Raw genomic sequence first — 21,128 nt, 5'->3', positions numbered from 1 at the left:
TCGATGCTTCCATATTTTTTCCCATGCTTTCGTCCAAATTTAACTTAAGTGATATATAGTCATCTTGGATTCTAATATATCTTTCATCCTGGACGATTCCCAAATTATTTTCATTCATATCAATGGTTAATTTTTGTTGAATTCTTTTTCATAAAGAACTTACCTTCCATTGGTGCTTCATTAGATCATTTCTTAAATTATCGTCATACTTGAGACTTCCCTCAATGCTGACTTTATATTTTTCTATTTCGTAAAACAATATATCGTATGTTTTTATTGAGTCTCTTGTATATAGTGTTGCCTTTGTTTCTTCCTCATACTTGCAGAAAGAAATGCTGAACCTGATACTACTCCTGATGCTGGACCAGATGCTGTTCCTGATGCTGCTCTTGATGGTGGACCTGATGCTACTCATCAGCGTCGGCGTACAAGTTCTTGTTGAAATATTCATGAGCTACTGCGCCTATCTTATTCAAAATCTCTTTGTAATTTAAAACAAGAGTTTTCCATTATTTTTCTACATGCTCCAAATTATTTTCTATTTGAATCTCGCAAATGAGTGCCTTGTATTGTTTCATCTGGACAGATAGATGACATTCATAAATTTCTGATAATATTTTTTCTGATTATTGTTTTTAAATTTACCAAAACTTTTCCAGTTTTGTGGTTTTTTTTAACGTCCTTTATTTTCCCGTTTATATTTCTAAGAGAATGATTCCCCAAACGCTTATTAACCCTTGTTAATATTGCGTTTCTCGGATTGAGTGGACGGTATTTCATCTAGATTGTTAATTCCGTAACTCGTATGGACCAACTAAGCAAATGTAATGATAAATATAATACTCTTGAATCAAAACAAAACAAGTCTTTTCGTTTATACAATCAATAACAGACTCTCATTATTTTCTGTAATTTTTGTACTTAAATACTAAATTTTACATAGTTTAATAATTAGTTTTGATTAGTTTTGGGTTTCTCTTTTGGGTATACATTTCCTTTAACCTTGTCCTTCGTAACCTTATTTAATTATTTCCTTTTCCTTTAGTTTACATTTTACACTTTTAACTGATCCTTTTGTTTTAAATAAATCCCTGTTATTATATTTTATATTTTAATGTCTAAAAGAACCTTGGTAACGAAATATTTACAGGCCTTGAAAAACCATTTTTAAAAAATAATTTAATTTATTAAAATATTAAATAAAATACTAAAATATTTAATACCCAAATAACTGAATATGTTATTTAGATAATTGGCGCGCAGACACATGTTCAAATTTAAACATAATTTAAAAATATTAAATACTAATATATATTGTATTAAATATTTATAAGTTCAGTTTTTACATATATTTTGTTATTTCTATTTATGTTTTTAATTTACTCTTATATATATAAGTATATATAAAAATTTATTATGAAACTTTAATATAAGAGTAAATTGCATTAAAGAGGAAAATATAAAGGTAAATAGAATAGATGAATAAAAAGGTGAATAGAGTTTAAGTCGAAAGAGAGTTTGTATAATTTACTCGTATTAATGATTTACGGGTTTCTTGCTAGTGAAGTCATCAACGGAAGGGCGAATTCACGGGTAATATGGCGTTTACATTGGCCGAAAATAGCTCATTTTGAATGAGCCATTTGAAAGTGTTTACGATCGTTGTAATTCATTTGTTTTCATTTCAAACAGCTGATTTTTCAACTTGCCTGTTGATTTGATTTTTGGCCTGTGCCAAAAATATGTTGCATGAAGGTTAAATATACCTTCAAACCTTACAATATAAACTGAAAACATATTTTTAACTTCGAGTAAGTACTTTTTGGGAAATAAAAGTTCTAAAAAGAGGTGCGTCATTTTCAAGAAAATGCAACCACCAAACATTTGTTTACCTTTTTTTGTAAATATGTCAATAACAGCTTTCTCTAACTGTCAAAATGCCATTAAAAACTTTTATTTAGGGTATATTCAATGTATTGCTTTGCATTGGGAACATATATGAAGCGCATTCGACCCTCATTGGAACGCATTCATAAAGAATGTGATCCAATGTATCTCATTCGCCTTTGAAATTTTGTATGCAATAATGAGCCATTTGCTCCTCAATTTCGATTTTTGACCAAATCGACTAAGGACTCGTAGATAATTAATATAGTTTCTTACGATAGAAGGTGTACGCTATTATATTAGAAGAAGGTGTACTTATATATTAACTTATTTTTTATTTCTACAGTCATAAAAGAGTACATAGATGAAAATGCAGCACAAATGTTTAATACAATTTTGTGTACCAACTTTTTACATGTATTTATATTAAGAACTGCTGTTATGTATCAGCCCTGGATCATTATTATGATTTTAAAGGTAATTCATGGGCAACGAACTTATTACAATTAGTTGTAAAAAAGCTTGTATCAAGTAATGTCGAAAGGTGGTTACAATGCTATATACATAGCTCATGCTCAGCAATTTGAGCAACTATGCGACGTTGGAAAACAACTAATAAAAATTAAATGAAATAACGGCTTCAATGGCTTAAGAACTGTTCCTTTTGGAAAAATGACTTGTTTCTCTTACGAGAGGGTTTGCGTTTTCCGATTTAAGGAATATTATGATCTATAGTTTTTCATGGAATGTAACGAAGCCTTATAGATGAATTCAATATTTTCGTAAGTTTTGCTATACTAGTCCTGCTTAAACAATACCATGGGATTTTATTCGCATTTATGTGTTGATTTCGTCTCTAATTTCGGGTTTATTTACATTTTGTACAAAATGAGTAAAAGGACATCTGCAGTTTTTAAACGAGAATAAAAAAGTAAAAAATGGTTGAAAAAGCTTGAATTTTACTAAGGATAAAATATGTTACCTGTTGCTCAAAAAACAGCTGCTGAAAGAACTGCATACGAATATAGTCAGTCTCTAGACACATTTTCGAATTATCGATATAGGATTACGTAAGACTATTTATGTTTCGAAAGCTACTTTATGATAATACTACAATCAAGAAATATTTACTTGCTGAAAACCAAAACAACTTCGCTTTTTTTTCAAGATTATGTATTGTGCTGGATAGATGGATCTTAAATTTATAGTGCTGGCGGAGCTAATGGTGGTTGTTTTTATAGATATAAAAAAGCTTAGAGAAGGTGTATTCCTTTAAATTTCTAACCGATAATATTGTGCTTTATTCTTGTGTTAACAAAATATACTGTTTCATGCTACCATGTTAATTAAATTGCACAAAATGAGAGGTACATTTTCTAGAACTGAAAAAATTTTGTTATGATTTTAATGAACATATTTATTGTGTTGTTGAGAACTTGAATGCCCATGTAGTAGATAAACAAGTAATTGATGGTGATTTAGTATATAATTTACCACTTGTTACCGTGAGAAGTGGATTAAAATAATTTCGACACCAGGGAAAGAGAACTTGTAAGCTCATTGGAGAATATCGGAGGTGTTTAAATTAGCGGCAGCTGTTGAGATGATGAAGATGGTGAATTACGGGATAAAATATATCCACGGTTAATGATTTTTGTATCTGTTTGTTTTAGTTATGTACATATGTACAGGGATGCTGACGAAAATTGCAACAAAGTAAAACGCTCTATTTTATTTATTTTTGTTAAATTTCGTAATACATGAAAATATACGAAAAGAACTTTAAATTTTTAAGTTGATTTATTTTGGTTTAATATGGCCACCTCTAGCATGAATTATGGCCTTAAAAGGGTCAATGAAGCTATCGCACGCTGCCTGCAAATGGCTTTGCGGTATTGTGGCCTATTCTCTGCTTATCGCTTTCTTCAGACGATCGACATCTTGGTACCAATTTTACTTTTTAATATACCCATGACCGAGAAATCCAAAGAGTTTATATCAGGTGAACACGATGGCCACTGGTTTGTAAAATAAAGCACGAACCAACACTTTGACGATTTCGACTCTAACTTTTTTGTTCATCGTTGAGATCATGTACTTTGAAGAATTTCAAAGGCTTTACTCCGAGCTCATTTTTCAATATGTGTTGCATCTTTTCTCGCGATACATTCATCTCTTTTGCCATTTCATTGAACCTACGGCGTAGGTTTCGCTCAATTTGCTTCTTTATGAATCATTTTTTCATGTCCATAAGCTTAAGCTCAATCATATCACATTTCATATCACATGGTCATTTTCATCAATGACTACCATGATTATGGAACCTTTTAGCATGTCGTTAAAGGATTTTGCTGTGGTGGTATTGCCACGAAGTTTTGTCTTTTTGGCATTGCGCTTCGCAGCTGACTCATCTAACAAGCACTGTCACTTCTACGCAGGTTCCTCTTTATTGTGCTGTTTGAAATATTATAGTAGTAATTTATAGTGAAATTGTTAATAGTTTTATACAATTTCAATAAGTAGATGACGGTTCCCACAATACAAAGATTATTATTGTGAAAAATGTGACAATACTGTTGAAATTACATGAAGGGCTATATTAATTTGAAACATGAACGGAAAGCAGCGCAACAATTTTCAAGCCGAAAATATTAATTTATAATTTATATTAAAAATAAATTTAAAAATATAATTAAGAATAAATAAACTAATCATATATCTAACGAATCGTCCCAGGTGTGATTCAACAAAATTTACAGTTATTTTCAATTATCCAATGGTTCACTTAATATTGTAAATTACGTTCACCGCTAAATAAATGTGATTAATACGTAAGTCACGAACACCCATCAAATACCCAGCAGCACCATTATGCCAGCGCTGAAAAAGTAAGCGAGGAGGTAATAGCTCTTCGTTTTTATTTTTCTTTGTTTTCGACATTTGTGTTCGACATAGGCAATTTCGGGGTTGAAATTATAAAAGAATGAAGAAGAAAAGAATATGAGTATTAAGAATTTCTTGTTTTGCCTGCATTATATATATTTAGTATGTTTTTGATTTTAATAAAGTGCGTCAAATTAGTGCAGTGAACAATTTTTGAAATCAAAATAAAATCTAAAAATATAAATAAAATATAATTTGTGAATTTAACATAAACTAACTGTAAGTATATGCAAAATTAAGTAAATATATTTAAAATGATAATTGTAATTTTTGTTTTGTATTATGTAGATGCTACTGCGTCAAGAACGATTAATTGACCAATGTGCTGCGAATGCAGTCATTCTAAAGCAAGGGTAAAATGCAGTCAGCTGCTTCAATTGGAACAGTTTCCAATTCAATCTGAGAAGGATTTAATTCAATTTAACGAAGAAATCACTGCCGTTGAAGCAGTTGTAAGTTAAATTATATATGTTTCTTACTTTCAATTTCAACTTATTAATATTTTCACATGTAACAATTTTACTAACTCATACATTTCTTTTCATCTATTACGTTATTTATAGGCTGCATCAATGAGACGCGTTATTGACAAACAACCAATTACGCGAAACATTTCGTGGAATTTTGGAGAAAGTACACTCATAAATTACAACTTTGATGGTACACAAGGCAAGAAGTTCTTAAGAGCGTTAAAGAATGTGACAGCAGCACTTTTTGGTATGGTATATTGTACATAATTTACTTTAGCATATACAATAACATACTTTTGTATTTACAGATGCTTTAAGGACAGATGGTAAGCCGGAACAAGTGATCGGGTCGAGTCTGGAAATCTCTTCAAGTCTCTAGTAACAATTCCACAGAAAAATATTCTTTTATATAAATATGTAAATACGCGCTGATTATTCAAAGAAAACTCCTAATTACTTTAACACGTGCATGTCATTGCGAGCAAGCGCTGAATCGTTCGATTACCTTTTCAAATTTGTAAAGCAACATTTCAGCGCTGACATGTTCGCTTACCTTTTCAATTTTACCTATGCTATTGATTTTTAAATAAAATACTAAAAATTTTTTTGAATGAATTATATTTTATATATACGTTTTATAAAATTAAAATATTAATATTTACATAAAACAATATAACATATTTATATAAAAGAATATTTTTCTGTGGAATTGTTATTAGAGACTTGAAGAGATTTCCAGATTCGACCCGATCACTTGTTCCGGCTTACCATCTGTCCTTAAAGCATCTGTAAATACAAAAGTATGTTATTGTATACGCTAAAGTAAATTATTTTTTTCAATTCAATCCAACATTTATTTACTTCTGCTTCTGAACTTATAGTTGTAACAGAAGGAGGTTTGATGTATACTTATTATTAATTAAATTAAACTTATTACTAATTAGGTTTAAAAAGTAAGCCGTAAAAACAAAAAATGTTAAGTTAAATAAATAGTAGGGAAATAATTATAATTATATATGTATATATATCTACAAAAAAATTATCCAAAATCTTATTCGTTTATAATAAATGATCTGATTTTAAGACTATTTAATATATAGTGAATATTGCTTTAGATGATTGCGGATCAGTGCAGTTGAAAATTAGAGATTTATTGTCTCTGAAAACTGTAAGTAGGAAACTAAGATGGTGATCTCGCACTGAGGAGTAAATAGGGCACTCAAACATAAAGTGATTCAATGTTTCTTCAGTTTGTAAATTACAAAGTGTACAAAGGTTGTTGATTTCGAGTCTGTGAATTTGCCCGTTAATACAAAAACGAGTGCAATGAGTTGATGACAACCGCAATTGGGCGATAACCTTTGCATAAAAAATTGTTTACGATCAAAGAGATAACAGGCAGGTTTATCATCCAGGGCTCTTAATATATTACAATTCATGGATTCTGAGTTTGTGGATTTTAGAATGTCTTTGAATTTTAAATATCTATGATAGCGTTCAAGGGCCGTAGTTCGGTTATCAATCCAAGTTGCTGCAGTCGGTGTTTCCCACAAGTTTGTCATATTTACAACTTTAAGAAACTCATTAAATTGTGTAACCCAAATAAATTCACTTGTAGAAGAATAATTTACGTGTAGGTAAATGAGACGAAGGAGACATTGTTTGGGGTATCTTGATTGATCCATTCGAAGAATTCGTATAATGAAATTGCGCGTTTGAAAACTTTATATAAAATTTTTACAAGGCCTAGTTCAAGTCTAAGTGCTGCATTGTTTGTAGCTTGGGGAAGTGCTAACAAACGTTTGTAGTACGTTGATTGAACGATTTCTAGTGAATCACAGTAACGTAGACCCCACACTTCTGAAGTGTTACATATACAGTGCAGTCGAATAGTTTATAGTTTAGCCCGACCTTCCCAAGAATCTGATTTTAATTTACTTATAGTTTGTACTGCCGTACCGAGCGCCATTTTCCCTTTTCTTATGGCAGTTTCTGCTGCACATTTGTCTAATGTGGCGCTTGAGAAATTTACTCCTAAGTATGTGTAGGACTTCACGACAGAAATTTTTTGACATTTGTAAAAGAAATTTTCTACTATTGGCCTCCCCCCCTCTTCTAAAGTGGACAATTTGGGTTTTTTCCGTGTTTACAACAAATTTGTTTTTTTCGCAGTAGCTTTCAAGTGTTAATAGATTTTTCCGTAAAATAATAGGGGACCTGGCTAGAACAACGGCGTCATCTGCAAAAAACAGCATCAAAATATCATGTAGACCATTAATATCTCTTCAATATTTGCATTCCTTAATTCTTTCTCAAGATCAGCAATAAAGATCAGCTGAGAATTTCCCCTTGGAGAACGCCTTCGGTAACAGAGATAAGATCGGAGTCTTTTTTGTTGAAGTTTGATTACGAAGAAAGCCTTGTCGTAAATAGACTGGAGAATTTTAATTAAGCGCGAACTTATACTTTGCGAATGAAGTTTTTGCCAGAGCAGCATCTAATCAATAGAATCAAATGCCCTTTTGAAATCAATAAAAAGTCCGTAAGCAGAGTTGCTTTTTAGACGTAGGTGTATTTGAATTGCTGTTTGAAGAGTAAAAATATTTTCAGTAAATGATCTTTTGTTTCTAAACCCATTTTGCGACTCAGGAATTTTATTGTATTGTTCCGCCCATGGCAAGAGGCGATCATGCAGAATATGGTTAAAAATTTTTAAGATAATATTGCATAGAGCAATGCCTCTATAATTTTCGGGTGAGTTTATATCACCTTTTTTGTGTAACATAATAAGTACGGACTGTGACCAAGAAGCTGGTATGGGGTTGTTGACAAAAGGTTTTCGATTGTACGATTTAATAAGATTCCAAAAGTCTTTCGAACTTTTTACGTTAAAGAACTTGTTTTTGATCTTAATTTCATATTCCGTTCTTTTTTCAGACAGCATTTTTTTGTAATTAGCTTTTAAATCCATGTATACCGTTTTAGTTTCAGATGAAAAGCTTTGTCGCTTGCACTTTTTTAGGGCATGATTTAGATTTTTCTTTGAGGCCCGTAGCTCTGAGTCAAACCATGGCTTAGAAGTATAGTATAGAGGCATAAAGGACTTAGCAATAACTTAGCGGATTTTTGTATAGAGGTTATAATTAGATCATTTTGTTGGTCATTGGATAAAGAAGAGAAGTGATGATTCATGTTCAATGATTCAAGACAGCGGTTCATGTACATTGTAAAAATATCAGAGTTATTTATATCCCATTTTAATCCGGTTTGCTTACAAGAAGTTACATTTGTACAATTTATATTGCTAGTGCCGGTAGGGAATTCAAGTTTTAAGGTTACCGGGAAATGGTCTGAACCAGAAGCAAGTGCTTGTACTTCTAGGCTTTTTATAATTTTATAATTGCAGCGACGTTGACTAAGATTAAATCAATAACACTGTTACCATTTTTATTTGAAAATGTAAAACTTGCTGGGATGTCACCGTCTGTGCAACCGTTAAGCAAGATAAAGCCATTATTTTCTATGAATTCTAATATATTTTTACCACGCATATACAAGACTAAATCGAGAGAGTTTCCTTTAGATATGAAAATCGAACTAATTTCAGATAAGAATTCTTGAGCACCCTCTTCACCCACTCTAGCGTTAAAGTCACGACCTACTATTAAGGGGATCCCTGCATATTTTTTAATTATTTCATCGATTAATGGTTGAAGCAATTCTAAAGCAATATTTATATCATAATGTGGTTTAATGTACAATGAACCTACAATGAACCATTTTTGCTCCATTTGCACCACTTGTTTCCAATGCGTATTCTATCATCTCGAACGAGCACCTTATGCGAACTATCTATTGAGAGAATTTTTTTCCTTATTAAAAGAAGAGCTTTTCTATGCCGTTGTCTGTCTTTGTTCAGGTCTTTTTCAATCCTAATCGTAGAGTTTGCAAGTTTGTGTATGTTTTGGAAAACCAGGCCAATCGATTCTTCTGAAGTCATCTCTGCCAAGACGTTGATTTTATTTTCCCACTGTGATATGACTCTAGCTTTACGGACTAAAATGTTTATGCCAAGAGTTTCTTCACACAGTTTTGTGACACCTTCTTTGGGTGGCAGCTGATCTGTTAGGCCTTTGAAAATTAGGTTTTTTCCCTTATTGGCGTCAATTAGCCGCATCAGTTTGTTTTTCATGTTCCAATTTAATTATTTTTTCTTTTAAAGTTTTATTTTCTTCTGAAAGCATTTCGAACGTACGATTAAGGCTGATTATATTTGTGTTGACAGCCTCTAAATCGGATTTAGTAGCAATATCCCTCAATTTCTCATCTAGAATGCTCACCATTGTTTTTTGTTAGGTGACACCTCTGAGATAGTACGTTTTGCTGCTGAGCCAGACATTGTATCGTTCATTAATTTGGTGGATTTTGATGGAGGGCTTCTTCCAATAGAGATTACATTTTTCGTGGTCGATTTCTTGACAAAAATCTTTTTAGATTGTTAAATGGACGCGGTTTAAAATGAAAATTATTAGATTTCTAAATAGGTTTTTAAATGTTGTTTACCAATATTTAATTTATTTAATTGTTTACTTTCTGCACTCTTTATTATGCAACCGGTCGCTTCGAACATTCAACTCAAACTCATATGTTTAAAGTTACAAACACAAAGTTATATTTGTAATTAATTAAATTACAATTTTGTAATTCCAAAATACTATAATACTGTAAATACTGTAATTTACTAAAATTAAAATGTGATTTTAAAATTTCGTGTAAAAATTCAAAAAATAAGTTAAATTAAAATATTGAATTTTATATATTAAATATTATAAGCATTTTAATTTTAATTTCGTTATTGTTTATTGAGAATTGATATAATTATTTATTGTTCCATCAATTTTATTATGTAATGGAAAATAAAGGTTAAAAACAAAGTGTTCTATTTTCTCTTGTTTATATTAAAAAATGTTCTACTTCTTATAATATTTATTTTCCATTTTTTAGATGCTTAGTGATTTAGTTTTGTTACTTGGATTATCTTGCTTTGTTGTGATATTTTTAACTTTATTGCTGTAATTTCTTTATGCACTCATCTATTTGATCTCATCATCACTCATTTCATTATTATTCGCTCATCTCTTTGTTATTTTTTGCTGTTTACTTAATAACGATTTGTTGTTATAATTAAAAAAAAAAAATTAAACCACTTTGTTGTTTTTACCACTGTTAGAATATTCTCCGCTATTCAAAACTTGTTTGTCAAAAATTTGTGCGCACACTTTTGCTTTATACAATAGTAATGGAATTCATATTATAAAATGTAAAATTTACTAAAATTACACTTGTAAAATTTGTTAAGAAAATTTTTTAACACTTAAATAATTTATAAAATTTATGAAGGTTTAATAAATTTGCTTTTCTAAACAAGTACCAATGTTTATATTCCGCACTCTGTATTTTGCAACCGGTCCCTTCGAAGGCTCAAATCAAACTCCCGCTAAAGTAAATTATGTACAATATACCATACCAAAAAGTGCTGCTGTCACATTCTTTAACGCTCTTAAGAACTTCTTGCCTTGTGTACCATCAAAGTTGTAATTTATGAGTGTACTTTCTCCAAAATTCCACGAAATGTTTCGCGTAATTGGTTGTTTGTCAATAACGCGTCTCATTGATGCAGCCTATAAATAACGTAATAGATGAAAAGAAATGTATGAGTTAGTAAAATTGTTACATGTGAAAATATTAATAAGTTGAAATTGAAAGTAAGAAACATATATAATTTAACTTACAACTGCTTCAACGGCAGTGATTTCTTCGTTAAATTGAATTAAATCCTTCTCAGATTGAATTGGAAACTGTTCCAATTGAAGCAGCTGACTGCATTTTACCCTTGCTTTAGAATGACTGCATTCGCAGCACATTGGTCAATTAATCGTTCTTGACGCAGTAGCATCTACATAATACAAAACAAAAATTACAATTATCATTTTAAATATATTTACTTAATTTTGCATATACTTACAGTTAGTTTATGTTAAATTCACAAATTATATTTTATTTATATTTTTAGATTTTATTTTGATTTCAAAAATTGTTCACTGCACTAATTTGACGCACTTTATTAAAATCAAAAACATACTAAATATATATAATGCAGGCAAAACAAGAAATTCTTAATACTCATATTCTTTTCTTCTTCATTCTTTTATAATTTCAACCCCGAAATTGCCTATGTCGAACACAAATGTCGAAAACAAAGAAAAATAAAAACGAAGAGCTATTACCTCCTCGCTTACTTTTTCAGCGCTGGCATAATGGTGCCGCTGGGAAGGTATTTGCGCTCACTCAAAGGAATTGCACACAGTCATGTCCAAGAATTTACTTATATTTGCACATTGCCGACAATGTGTACCGGTATTACCCCTATTATACTCATTTGCGTGAATAATTATTTTGAAAATAAACTACTAGCATGTCAATTTTGATGGTCTTGTTGATAGTTTTAAATCGAGAAGAGTTAATTTGGTGGTAAAACGATCAATAACTGCGAATAACGAATTGCTTGCTTACTAGGCCGACTATGGTAACTGTAAAAGGAACGAAAGGAACGAAGTACACTCTAAAAACTATTTATTACAAGTATTTTTGCCGAACTATTTTTGTTATTAATACAAAAACACAAAAAAAAATCTTTTGCTAAAAAACATTTACGAAAAGTGAAAAGTGCATAAAACTTAAATTTGAAAATAAGAAGCGCTTCTCCGATTTTTGTCATTTTCTTTTGCAATAAACTACTTAAACAACTAACAGAGACAGCAGATCAATATTTAAAGCTCAAAATAAAAATTGAAAGATCATACAAAAGGTGCAGACAGAGAAAACTATTATTAAAAACGGGTGCCACAAAAGCTGGGATTCTAAGCCCACAATACAATACAACTCTACACAGCACAACATTACACAACACATTGCAACTAACACTAGAATTTTATTTTATTTATTTTATCTATTACATATATATTTTAATACAAAATATAATATTATAAGAATGTATTTTCTCATTTTAAATTAATGTAATTTAATTTTATTTATATATGTATATATAAATTTTTTTTGTTAATTTCATTTTATATTATTATCATCATAGTTATAATAACAATCAAATCTTATAGCAAACCTAGTAGTTGCACACCTAACCACGAAAGCGAATGAATAATCAAAATCCTCAACTAGAGAGTAGATCTACGATAAACACCTCGTGTAATATCTTTGTTACACTCCTTGCACGTCTGATTGGTAACAGTACTTTTCATATTCTTTTTTAAACCTGAGGCACTATATACAAGACCAAAATACAAATTAACATCGAAAATAATTTCATTGAGTCAGATATAGAACCCTACGAAATCACAAGTGCCCTTAACGAAAAAGGCTTTAGTGCTAAAGCAGTTATAAATATTGTTAATAAAGTTAAAGTTAAACTTCACCCGGAAGTTTCTAAGCTTAAAAAATATAAGCGCCATCCCATCCACAACCTACAGTATTTACTTTACCGAAGAATTAGCGTTGAGGAGCCCCACAAACGAAATACTCAGATGCAATGCCCAAACTGGCCATACCAAGTCATACTGCACTCTTCGTATAGTGTGCATAGCATGTGGCGAACTTTAACTTAATTTGCATTAACGGAAAACGACTCCAAAAAGTGAAGTAACTGTATTGAAAATCACACCGCAATCTACAGAGTGTAACGACACTTTTTTTAGGGTTGTTGCTAATTGCTGGGGTATGCTGAGGGGTATGCTCACCAGAGTCGCCACAATAAATTTATAATTGCGACCAAAATATGCAAAGACGTTACTTGATTTTTTATGTTTATAGTATTTTTATATTAAAAAAAATTATATAATTCAAAAATAATAATGAAATATTTGGATATAATGTAAACTCAGCGAATAATAATCGATTTGGAGTTGAATAGTTGTGTCGGGTATACTTGTGGTAGATCTTATACTAACCATGTTCTCCCCTGGTCTGTTTATAACGAAATTATCTCACATACAGTAGGTGTACGACAACCGATCGTATTGAGATAGATTTTGTGTAAATATTTTTTTATGTCAAAATATTTTCCCATTGCAACGATATAATTTTTAATATAAAGTATTCCTTTGTTTGAATATTTTTTTAGCTTCACTTAAAAAAAATTATTTCACTTGCAGTATGCGTACTACAGCCGATTGCAATGATATAATTTTAAATGTTAGTTATTCCTTCGTTTGTATTATTTTTATTTATTTAGAAATTTTTTATATGCAGCCAGTGCTAATTCGAAGCAGTGTTCTCTAGGTGTATCTAGCGCTGTTAGCGCTGTTAGTCAGCAGTTTCAGGTTACTTGATGGTATTTTATCGTGATCGTGAGCCATATATGCAAATACTGGGCCCATATTTGGCCCCCGGGTCCCTCTATTCTTATTGCGATTTGGTCTTTCTCACTGTACTGCGAAAGCATGAGAGCATTATATTTTTTTATTTATTAGTATGCAAGATTGATACCGCATTGACCGCATATATAAAATCAAAATTTTTTGTCCTGAGCCTGCATACAAGATCCCTGTAAGCCCATGACTGTCACGTCAGAACCATATCGTTCTCGTTATTGCTTAGACATTGCAGCAAGCTGATGGACGCACCCTTGTGGTGCAGGTTAATCTGTTGTACCCGCAACATTCCCGCTGTAGATGTGGTTGTGTCCATCACCGTTATATTGAGTGCGCTATATTTCTCAGATTCATTACCTGAGTAAAGAAGCACCTCTTAATTAAAGAGATAGCGCGTTCCCATGTTCTCCTCAGGATATTTACAATAAATTTTATATATGGTATAACTAAAATATTCAAAGACACACTTAGGTTTTATATAATTTCTCTGTATTTTATTATCTTTATATATATAATTCTTCTGTACGTGTGTTGACAGTAAACTCCTCCTTAACGGCTGAACCGATTTTGATGAAATTTTTTGAGTGTGTTCAAGTGGATTCAAGGATGGTTTAGATTCACAATTTGGCCCACTGGATAATGTTTTTTTTAATATTATACAGTTTTTTGGTATCCATATACATTTTTATTAGATATTTAAAATTTATTCACGCTTATTTTGATTTGTTTATAAAGTTCAAAGTCTCTAAAATGAATCGTTCAACTATCCTGTTGAATTTTTTAATTCGCCGGATTTACCAGGAATGCTTATAATTATGCTCATCTATAATTATGCTGCAAAATTGAAATGCACCTTAGCTATGCAAAGGCACAAGATTAGTCATAAAAATAATTTTGGGCAATGTACTTGAAGCTACAATTCTGAATGGCAAATTTGAAGGTAAAGCTGTTATACTAAGTTATTAGGATATTAAACAAAATAAGAAATGAAAAACAAATAATATAATAATTTTGTTATTCTTTATTTTGAAATATCATCAATTTTTCTAAAAACAATTCGTAATAATCAATAATGTTTGTTTAATTTCATCTTAATGCGAGTTGATGAACAATATTTTTAGTCAATTCTTCCCAGGATAAATGAATAATCTTGACGGTTTTCCAACGTGAGAACACGCCACAGATCTGTCCCACAAATCCTGCCACGAATCCCAATGATCCCTTTAGACTCACCCATTCCATTCAGATGTCTGCAATTTCCAATTCGCTTGCCATTTGCCATGACTATTAATAAGTCACAAGGTCAAACAATGTCGATTTGTGGGACAGATCTGTGGCGTGTTCTCACGTTGGAAAACCGTCAAGATTATTCATTTATCCTGGGAAGAATTGACTAAAAATATTGTTCATCAACTCGCATTAAGATGAAATTAAACAAACATTATTGATTATTACGAATTGTTTTTAGAAAAATTGATGATATTTCAAAATAAAGAATAACAAAATTATTATATTATTTGTTTTTCATTTCTTATTTTGTTTAATATCCTAATAACTTAGTATATCATGCAGACAACATCTGTCGGGTCCGCTAGTTTAGTAGAATTAAATAGAATTTGAAGTGAATAAATATTGTGAAGGTTTAGATTAATTTTAAAAATAGCGGATTAAATCAAGGTGTAGATTGAAGAAGGTTGGTTGTCTCTTCTAGAATTATCCTTTATATATATATTTTGTAAAATTATAATTTTTACGATAGACGTAATTCGGCCACTTTAAATAATATGATTCAATTTTGTGTTAATAATTCTTGATGTAGAATTAATTTTATTTATGGACTTGTATTTTGTTGAGATGTATATTACCAAGTCTTCTGCATACGAAAAATGCGCGTCTTATATAAACATTCGACCGAGCTTTTGTGTAGCGCCTTAATTTTGTTTACAGCTGATCGTACATTATTCTTGTTTATTTTGTTCGTTTATTGATTTTCTATTTCATGTTGTGTGTGGTACTCCGCATGTGCACTTAACTTCTCTTTGAGCCTATTTTGGTGGTTCTTATTTCTTATTTCGCTATTCTGCTGTTTTTGAATCGTTTTTCGTAAAACGTGTAGTTTCAGTGGTGTCTTGTTCACTTATCAATTTTATTTCATTTAAAATGTATTAAATTACTAAAAAAAAACAAAAAAAATATGGTTCGTACATATTTTTTCAATTAATATTTATTTTATTTTCTTGAATTTTATTTCAAATTATGTATTTCAATTACAATTTATATAACCTAACCACAATTTTGATGGGTGCTGCAGGGGCGAGCATTTGTAATTGAACTTAATATAATTAATATATATATAAATAAATTTTAAATCCAATTTAAATTTCAATCTCAGACATCTACAGAATTTGCTCGTGATTTTTCTATGTGTAATCGTAATGATCGTGCCATATGTTCTAGTGGTGGGTGGTGGTGTTTTATGTAGCTGGAAATTAATTATAAATGTCCATCCTTACAGTCCATATTTAACTGTGAGTATTTAACTGTGATGGTGTTTTACATATTTAGGTGGAAATTAATTATAAATTTCCATCCTTACAGTCCATTTTCAACTGTGAATCAGAAGTGGCAGGCAGAATTTCTACTGGACTTACTATATTTGCAGTATCAGGTAGCATGTCGCCAACTTCAGTTTGGGTGTCAGAACTGCTTTGCGGTGCTGCTAAACCCGTTGCATTAGGTGACGATTGCTCCTCATCCTTTTACATACCTTCATAGTAATGGCTGAAAAATTGTAGTATTATGGCAACATGGGGGTCCATCACCGGGAAAGTTCTTTAGGAGATCAACGTAGATGTCGAAGAGCTTAAGCTTAATTATGTCCTACTCAGCAGGTGTAATTTTGCCATCAGTATCACTTTCATTAATGGCTCTCATTATTATAGAACCCTTCAGCATGCCGCTAAAGGATTTTGCTGTGATGATGTTACCACGAAGTTTTGCCTTTTTAGTATTTGGTTCAGGAACAGACTCATTTAATGAACGCTGTATCTTCGCCGCAGGTTCTTGTTTGTTCTTCGAGGTACTGAGGACCTGCTTTGCCCAGGCAATCCTGGACTTCATAGATTCGGATGTAACCGAAACATTTCCGTATCTTTCGAACAGTAGCCGCTCAGCGTTCTTTAGAACTCCTCCTCGACGGAGAGGCTGACCGAATTTGTGGTTCAAGACGTATGGATACATTTTGCTGTGAATTAATGGGCAACTTCTTATTACCGCTAGAAGATACGGTGTGTGACTTATTTGGACAATTACTATTCGAAGGTTTTGAGCTCTGTATAGGTGAGTTCTCCGCTTTGAAATATATTTATTTGTTGTTTCAGATATAGTTTAAGCTCACGAGTTACGGAGAAAGGGAAGGTCCATCCGAGCAGAGATTCGAGGCACCCATTTTGTTGTGAATTAAGTCTAAATCACAACCGGAGAGCGCCGGTTAACCACAGTTCGAGTTTTCTTCTCTAGACCCATGATGTTCTGTTATGTCGATGTTCAACATGAAGAACAGGTTCGCTTCGAGAGGGATTTTTAGGTATTTATATACTGTATTACGCATAATCATATTCCATTCAAAGAAGACGAACCCGAATTTTGTAGCCAGTACCGAATAGATAATTGATTTGCGAGTGTGTACACGCACGTTAATGAGCATTGTTTGATTTTTGCCTACAAAAATTTCATCTTATTAATTCGTAAAACGTATTTTGTAGTCAGTACCGAATAGATAGTTGATGTGCGAGAGTGTGCAGTACGTCGGTAATTTTCGTCGGGAAATTAATGAACTTAATTATTATTAATGAATATTTTAAATAGTTAATTATTATTTTTATTGTCTTTTGCAATGCTTAACTTATCAATAAAACTTAATCCTATTTAACTTATTTTGATATGCATATTTACAAAATTTTTTATGCACAATCATTTCCTCTGAGAAATTATTGTTGCATGCATATATAGTCATAGCCTCTCCAACCACTTCTAAACGACTCTTTCATTGAGCTCTAATTTATGAGTTTTCGACTGGCAGCATATCAACATTATATGGATATAGTTTTATTAAAGTTTAGTTTAGTCTAAATGCCGAATCTGCTATTATATTGCTGGCACATCTAAATTGTATATGTTTCTCTTATTTTCCCTTGAAAAGTAGTAAGTATCTAACATCTTTGTTAAGTATTACCAATGTTAAAATACATGTAACGTATACAGTGGCGTAACTATATTTTTTAGGCCTGTAAGCAAACTCTAACTAAGGGGCCCCTACCAACATACTAAGGGGCCCCCCTTTTTATACTCTTTACACGAAAAAATGTAAAAAGGGTATATAAGGTTTGTCAAGATTTTCGTAACGCATTAAAGGAAACTTCGGAAATACCATTAAGTATATATCAGTATACTTTTACAGTTCAAACTACTCTCTCAGCTTTTGAACTCTTCGAATAAAACTTTATACACATACTTTTCGGGAGCGCACCCTGTTCACCATTTGATTTGATTAAAATTGGACGTCTATTTCTTGTAGCTGTGATATAAACTTAACAATCGGATATGAGGTTTCTCCGTTTTTAATAAAGGTATTCAAATGGAATATGGTGTATACAGTACTGATATTTGCAAAAGACAACGTACAAAATTATTTTCAAATGGGTTTAAATTTAGATATAGCTTCCATATAAACTCTCGATCAAGACACATATTTTTCTTAGAAAAACTTTTTTATTTCATAAATAGGTTTAATATTTTATTTGAAGTACATACATATTATGTACTTTAAATTTAAAATTTACGTATCTTTTATAAAATGCAATATGATGTTATTCCAACAAAAAACGTTTCGTCCCACTTTTGAGAATTTATTAAAAAGAAATACAATGAATACAAAAATTTATAGTGGGGCCCCCTAAATTCGGGGGCCCGAAAGCGTTGCTTCCAGTTGCTTCCCTGTAGTAACGCCACTGAACGTATACTACTTTTCCTTAAAAATTTTTTTTGTTAAAAATACATGTAATATAATTATAAGTTATTTTTCTACTGATTACTGTTTGTTTTGATAATTAGGTCTAGAATACTTTTTAAGTAATTCATTATAAGTTGCATTTTGCTGAATATTTTATGTGTCATAAGTTGAATTTTGCTTATTATTTTATGTCATTTTAAGTTGTATACTTGCTTACTGTTAATTATTGTTTTAAATCAGGACATACAGTGGCTCACAGCTTATTTGATGCAAGCAAAAATTTTTTGAAAAATGTTGTTTATTTCAAAATATTTTGCAAAATTAAAAAAACAAAGTATGCAGAGTTATTGTTTATAGTGTGTTTATTCATTTAAAAAAGAAAAAACCCAAAAATCTTCTTCCATTCCTTAGTAATGCATCAAAAACCAAAACCAAATGAAAAATTCATGTCACAGCTTAAATGATGCAGTTAAGAATACCGTTATTTTTGTCGCCAAATTACACAGAAATTAAAATATTTTTATTCTGCGATCATTTGTAATCTAGTTTTTGAGCGAAAATATTATAAAAATTAAAGTGAGTGCATTTTGTTAACCATGGGACGGCGCACATCAATTGAAAAGCGTGAGTTAGTGTTGGAGTACTTTAAAAAGGGAATTCCCCAGCGTAAAATTGGTGAAATGGTCAATATAAGCTCTTCAACAGTTCAACACATAATTGAACGCTTCGTACATGAAAATCGCATAGAAAATAAGGGACGAAAGGCTCCCAATAAAATTTTTACAGAAAAAGAATCGAGGTATTTGGTAAACCAAATTCGAAAATATCCAACTATTAGCGCTCCAAAGTTGACAGACATGGCCAAAATAGATTTTGGAAAAATTTGTCATCCTGAAAACGTCCGCAGAATATTGAGAGAATCAAATTTCAATGGAAGAATAGCTGTAAAGAAACCTTTCGTAAGTGCAAAAAATAGAATTAAAAGATTGCAGTTTGCACGAGAGCATTTAAATAAGAGTCCAGCATTTTGGCGAAATGTACTTTTTGCAGACGAAGTCAAAATAAACTTATTTGGATCAGATGGAAGATCTTATGTATGGCGCGAAGTCAATTCTGAGCTCAAACCACAAAATTTACGTGCAACCGTAAAACACGGAGGTGGTAATGTTATGGTTTGGACATGTATGTCATCAAATGGAGTAGGAAATTTGGTCTCCATCGAAGAATCTATGAATAAAAATATTTACTTACAGCTTCTTCAAGAAAATTTGATTCAAAGTGCAACGAAATTGCAGATTGCAGATGATTTTCGCTTTTACCAAGACAACTACCCTAAGCACAAGTCAGCATTAGTACAAACGTGGTTGATATGGCAATGTCCACACATTGTCCAAACTCCTGCACAATCACCAGACTTGAACGTTATTGAAAATTTGTGGTCCGTTTTGAAGACAAATATCAGAAAACATGACATCCGCAACAAATTTGACTTAAGAAACGCTTTACAGCAAGAGTGGAGTAAAATTAGTCCAGATTATACCAAAAAACTGGTTGATTCCATGTCAAAAAGGTTTCATGCTGTTATTACTAATAAGGGATATCCAACAAAGTACTAAGTACTTAGAATTAGTCCGGAAGTTTGTAAAAATATAAGTTTTTTTGATGTTGCATCATTTAAGCTGTGACATGAATTTTTCATTTGGTTTTGGTTTTTGATGCATTACTAAGGAATGGAAGAAGATTTTTGGGTTTTTTTTTTTAAATGAATAAACACACTATAAACAATAACTCTGCATACTTTGTTTTTTTAATTTTGCAAAATATTTTGAAATAAACAACATTTTTCAAAAAATTTTTGCTTGCATCAAATAAGCTGTGAGCCACTGTACGTGTACTGTGATATAGGTTAGAAAATTATTGCACGTTTGCTTATTCTTTTTAGGTGATAATTTTAGTAAGCAGTCATAAGCAATTATTATAAGAAAAAATATGTATATATAGATAAGATATGGTCAGCCAAAAATTAAATTAATTAAAATAATATAAAAAAAAATTAAATTTTTGTTGTAATTCACTACTGTTCGAAAAACCTTTTTAAGAAAATATAATAAGTTTCTATTAAAATATAATAGTCACTTTCATGTGGAAAATTTGACGTTAAATTACAACTTATATTCACAATATATTGGTCTCACCCGTGCGACTAGTGGAGTAATATTAGCATGACTTTCTCAGCATTACGTTGCTAGATTAGGTTCTAAACATAAGAAAGAACATATCATGCAACAAATAATGCCTCTACGAATAGAATAGTTTTGAAATTTAACAATTAAAAATAAAAAATATAATTAATTAATTAATTCAATTATTCTA

The sequence above is a fragment of the Teleopsis dalmanni genome, chromosome 1, assembly GCF_002237135.1.
Source record: "Teleopsis dalmanni isolate 2A chromosome 1, ASM223713v2, whole genome shotgun sequence".
Taxonomy (NCBI): domain Eukaryota; kingdom Metazoa; phylum Arthropoda; class Insecta; order Diptera; family Diopsidae; genus Teleopsis; species Teleopsis dalmanni.
The sequence above is the reverse complement of the archived record's forward strand: the minus strand, read 5'-3'. Positions refer to the sequence as shown.